This window comes from Pseudoliparis swirei, chromosome 13, assembly GCF_029220125.1.
Source record: "Pseudoliparis swirei isolate HS2019 ecotype Mariana Trench chromosome 13, NWPU_hadal_v1, whole genome shotgun sequence".
NCBI classification, from domain to species: Eukaryota; Metazoa; Chordata; class Actinopteri; order Perciformes; family Liparidae; genus Pseudoliparis; species Pseudoliparis swirei.
Window position 1 is genome coordinate 18,356,749 of NC_079400.1, and position 6,134 is coordinate 18,362,882.

The window sequence follows — 6,134 nt, forward strand, 5'->3', positions numbered from 1 at the left end:
TCAAAAGAACAACACACTGTCTGTAACATACCTGCATTCATACCAGGCCGGGCCTCAGAGCAGCCATCCACCATCAGGCAGCAGCCAGCTTTCACCAGGGAGCGGCAAGCAGCTCGGGAAGATGGCTGGAGGAGCAAGAAAGGAGCAAGAACAACAAGAGTGATGAACAAGCCAGTGAATACGAGGGAGAGGCCTCCTCTCCGGCTGAAAGCTGATCAACCAAATGCTGACACAGCAGAAAGCCCATTACGTGGAGATGCTGGACAGACAAACTGACACCTTTAATAAGTTTGTCCGGGTGGTTCTGGACTCCACCAACGAGCGTCTTGACTCTATGAACAGGAATGTACAGGAGATGAAGGACAATATTCATTACACCCAGCGAGAAGTAGATGAGATTAAAGCTAATGTATCCAAAGTCTCTGATGACCACGACACCGTTGAAAGTGGTATGCGCACCATTTGTGACAGTCTTGTCACTTTGGAAAACAAGGCTGACTATCGAGAAAATCAGTCGAGAAGAAATAATTTGATTTTTGAAGGGATTGAGGAATCAGCACGGGAGAGCTGGGTTGATACTGAAGGTAAAGTCCGCAACTTCATCTCTGACAAATTAAAGCTGGACGCTGGAGCCATGCATATTGAAAGGGCTCACCAGTAGAAAGCCAGAGACCACAGAGCTGACAAGAAGTGTCCCATTGTAGTCAAGTTCTTAAACTGCAAGGACAGAGAGCTAATCTTGAGGAGCAGAAAGGAACTGAAGAAGACCGCCCCTGTGGGGTACGCGAATGTCCTCTAGGGTTTAAAATATATATTTTTTTATCGTCACTTTCACGTAAAGGAGCACACAATGCCTGACTTCACGAACCAGCCAGAACAGCGCCCCCACCAGTGGCGGCTGGTGACATTTGGGGGGGGGGGGGGGGGGGCGCAGTTGGGCGACGCGGTTTAAATAGCACTCAACAATGAGAAGAAAAGAGGTTTTGAGTAGAATATTGTAAAAAACAAAGCTTTATTTCAAGAACACAGCGTGCTCAACACGGTCCAATAACAACTATCAACACACTGTGACTTTAGCATGAGAGGTTCAGAGCAGCTTTAAGGAACATTGGGTTGGGTTTCAGAGGTTTGCAAAATAAAAGAGTTTCACCCTCACATGAAAGAGATTCAGAGCAGATGTAACAGATGTGGAACGGGCATGGAAGAAGTCGGCTCAGATGGTGGATTTTCCCAGCACTTATTTATTCTGCAGAAGACAACAGAACACACACATTTGCCTTCTGATCTGTCTCTGCACTTCCACTTCCCTCAGCAATATAAAACCATTGTCCATGGAAGACAGGACCACATTAAATCTAAATAATAACAATTCTCATCAAAAACCATGACATGTAACATACAAGGGGAAAACAGAGACCCCTAATGGACAAAATAAATAACTACATGAGCTAGAGTCATTTCAGCAGAAACAGCGAAAATTCTAACTTTGAACAAAAAGGAAACACATACCTGCAGAAGACAACAGAACACACACATTTGCCTTTTGATCTGTCTCTGCACTTCCACTTCCTATACACGCAAAACAACACAATTTACACAAGGAAAATATACGTCGGGGCGACCGGATGTAGCTAAACAAACGGTGCCAAAGTGGCTCCATGAAACCGCCACCAAACGTATATTTTGACGGTCTAAATGACACGACAGCTGGACGCCGTGATCGTATTAGCATTCCATTACTGTATGTAACATGAACGGTTAATTTTTATTCAAGAATATAGCCAAAATAGTGCGACATCGTTTTTCACTCAACTCACCCTCAGCAATATAAAACCATTGTGAGGGAGAGACGGGACTCAGGAGCAGGAAGTGCAACAGAGATGGGGAGCAATTTCCGTAGGAAACAGATTTTTTAAAATAACGCAAAATAAAAATAGCTCATTAAAATAAAATTCACAAACACTCAACAATAATATCGTTGAACAACAAACAAAAATAAAATACAATACATTGAAAACAAGAAATGACAGAGTGCATTTCTAACTGTTTGACAGAGTAGACCCCACTACATGTAAAAAAAAAAGTAGCCCTCCTCTCTTTAAAGTGGTCAAACTTCTCAATAACTCTCTGGTTAAAGTCAATCATGTCTGTAACCAGCCTGTTTCCATTATTCTTGAGGGAATGTGTCTGTTTTTCTGAACAAAAAGTCAGCCCCCCCCCCTCCCCGTGTCCCCCCGGCTCCCTTTTCATCGCCGCTCTCTGGAGCCCGGTCCCCCAATGCCTCGCTCTCTCCTCCGCTATCGTTTCCCCTTGCTGCTGCGCAATGCATTCTGGGATATCGTTTGGTCAGCGTAGGCACACGTCAACTCTGACGCAAACTCTGGAAAATGGGAGGATCATTTCACATCCGGCTCTGTTGGCTTTGCTGTGACGTCGAATTATGTAGATCAATGCCATTATATTTAACTATTTATAGAACCCTTCAACAAGCCATTCAGCACCTCCAGCATGGACCAAACTTTCCAGGATTATCCCATTTCATCAAGTAATACATCAAAATAAAGATAGATGAATCAGAATAGTATTTATTGCCAAGTAGGTTTACACCTACCTGGAATTTGTTCTGGTGTATAGGTGCATACAGTGAACATAAAACATACAAACACAATAAGTACTACAGAAACACAATAAGTACTACTATACAAAAAGCAGGGCAGTAGTGCAAAAGTGGATGTGCAGTGTGCAATGTAGTGTGTGTTAACATAACACAGGCTTGAGGTGTGGGGGCGGGATAAGTGTCCACGTCAGGTGAGGGTCCCGGGCCTTGATAATAATGCCAACGGCAGCCGGGAAGAAGCTGGTTTTGTGGCGTGAGGTTTTGGTCCTGATGGACCGCAGCCTCCTGCCGGAAGGAAGGACCTCAAAGAGTTTGTGACCCGGGTGGGAGGGGTCGGCCACAATCTGACCTGCCCGCCTCAGGGTCCTAGAGGCGAACAGGTCCTGTAGAGATGGCAGATTGCAGCCAATCACCTTCTTGGCAGAACAGATGATACGCTGCAGTCTGCCTTTGTCACTGGCAGTGGCAGCAGCGTACCAGATGGTGCTGCAGGAGGAGAGGATGGACTCAATGATGCAGGTGTAGAAGTGCACCATCATTGTCTTTGGCAGGTTGAACTTCTTCAGCTGCCGCAGAAAGTACATCCTCTGTTGAGCTCTTTTGGTGAGGGAGCTGATGTTCAGCTCCCACTTGAGGTCCTGGGAGATGATGGTGCCCAGGAAGCGGAAGGACTCTGGGGAGTCCCTCAGGGTGATGGGGGTGGGTGGGGCTGGGTTCCTTCTGAAGTCTACGACCAGCTCCACTGTCTTCAGAGCATTTAGCTCCAGGTTGTTCTGCCCAAACCAGGTCACCAGATGATCAATCTCCCCCAGAGATGAGCCCAATGAGGGTGGTGTCGTCCGCGAATTTGCGAAAAATGTGCCTCATTCGGGCTGATTTTTTAAACTCGGGTGGGAAAAGTAGGTGAGACTTTTATGCCACGATAAGCCACGCCCCCTCTCCGGCACTTCTCGCGCGAGTGAAGAAAAAATGACGAATAGTCCGGCGAGTGAACTCACGCGAGTACATTTAGTAAAGCAACGCAAGTGTTCGCCTCCTCTGGCGTGACCGCAGCATGAAGGAGAGTGAACAGACCGCTGCAAAAAAAATGACCTTCAAAATAAAAGCACAAGATTTTTTTTCTCCCTTTTTTAAGAAAAGGCATCATATTTATTTCATGCCGTCGTGGGCCACATTTGGCCCGCGGGCCTTGAGTTTGACACGTATGCTCTACTACTACTGACTCTACTACTACTGACTCTACTACTTCTAACTCGACTACTGCTGCATGTAGTATGTGTCAGGCCGAGATTCCGATCAGGACTCAAATGCTGAGGCGTCAGTGAGCAGTTCACTAATCACAACAAAAACTCTCCTAAGAGGTGGGTAATAACTAATAAGTCTTCCAAAAAGGTTCGGTGGCTATGAATGTGGCCTGGGTGAACGACCATGAGACGAAACACTTTGGCACAGGACAGAGGGAAGACGCAGACTATAAGCACATGAGGGTAATGGGGAACAGGTGGAAACAATCAGGGATCAGGGGAGACAATCAGACCGGTGACACATGAGGAAGGGCAAGTGACCTGAAACGAGAGGAGAGTTAGCCTTCAAAATAAAACAGGAAGTTACGAGACAAAACCCCAAGACAAGACAAGCTTCACCACGGTGTGACAGTATGTGCATATGGTGGTTGATGATGATGATTGCCTTCGTGCTGCATTGATCTCATTAGAAGTGATTGACTTGTCAGAGAGTTCAGAAACCGACTCACTGCTTTAACCCTCGACCTTGTTCTAGCATCTGGCATTAACATAGAATATGAAATAGTCTCTCTGCAGAACCCTCTGTTATCAGACCATACCTCAGAGAACACTGACTCCACTTCATGTCCCGTCATTTGTACTCTGTGTTTATGAATGACGGTCAGGAGATAATATGTCTCTTATTTAATACTGTGGTCATGTACCTCACATTTCACACAAATTCAAGCCACGTTCTACCATTGTTTACCCTTTTGTTAAAAGTTTCACAACCTGATGATGATGATCTCTCTCACACTCTTCTCTATTCTTCCTCTTCCTCAGTCTCATCTGTCTGTTTGAAGAGTTTCCTTCAAAAGCCACACACCAGACAAATTCATTCATAAGTGTAAAGGCTTCAGTAAAAAGATCAGGGCTCAGGCCGACATCAGAGTGTATGTTGTTTATCTAATGACACCAAACACACACCAATACACAGTCAGCAGGACTAGAGTCACGACTTTAGATTGTTACAGGAATAGAAATACAGAATATACACACATATATATGTATATGTATATATCTGGCTAAAATGAAAAAGGCCAAAGCTGGCTCACATTTGGCCGCATCAAGCCGGACCACAGCAGTCAGCCGTAACAGGGCCGAGTCCACATGTAGATTTAAAAGCATTACAAAGAATTATGCTTTTTTTAAATTTTATATATATTTATATATATTTATTTTGATTAAAAAAATTAACAAGACAGGACATTAAGGATACAATAAAAAGTGAAAAAGAAATAAAAGGGTAAAGAACAACAACAAAACAGACACAAAATAAATAAATAATGGATACAAAATAATTAGAAAAACCACAGCACATAACACATTCGCACATCACCAGTATAAGTACATATTTAAGGTTACATCATCAAATCAAGTCAGCATCGGTACCAGTGTTTTTAATTTGGCACAGCAAAGTCCACCCCGGAGGGGTCCACCACGTCTAAGACTGGTTTCCATATTTTAACAGATCCCTTGACATTGTCATGGAGGGTGTGGGTCAACTTTTCTAGAGGGAGAACTTCCAAAATCCCCTTGTACCAGTCATCTGTAGAAGGGGTATCTTTAGAAATCCATAGTTTAAGGATAGTCTTTCGAGCAATATATAACAGTATTCGAATCAGTTTAGCGTCGTTATTACTCCTTGCACTGCTCACTTTAGCTGCCAGAACACATTGAGGGGGTGAAAGCTCCAGGTCATAGCCGATCAAAGAAACCACCTCATCCTTTACTTCTCTCCAGAATGTTAGAATTTTTGCACATTTCCAAAACATGTGTATATAAGTACCAATTTCAGAGTTACATTTACTACATGTAGGGGAACCTAGGCCCAGCCTGCCCCTCAGCAGTGGTGTACAATGCAGTCTATGTAATATTTTGAATTGTCATTCTTTATCTGTGCTACAGCTCAGGATGTTAAGTGTGTTTCCTATAATTGATGTCCATACATTTTCAACCCTGTATCACAAAAATTACGTTCCCCCAGACCTAAAATGCAATTTGCAGTTACGTTTGACTGAAACGTATTTCTCTCCAAATTACGTTTGACTGAAACGTATTTCTCTCTAGATTACGTTTGTATATGACGTATTATAATAACAAATACGTCTCTGATCAACGTATCTTTGCCGTTTGTTATCTCTCTTTTCTACAATGCTGTTATGAATTGTAAAAAGCGTCCTCTAGTCTTATTTATTATTATGTTATATATGTTGTTTCGCCTGCGAATTCTG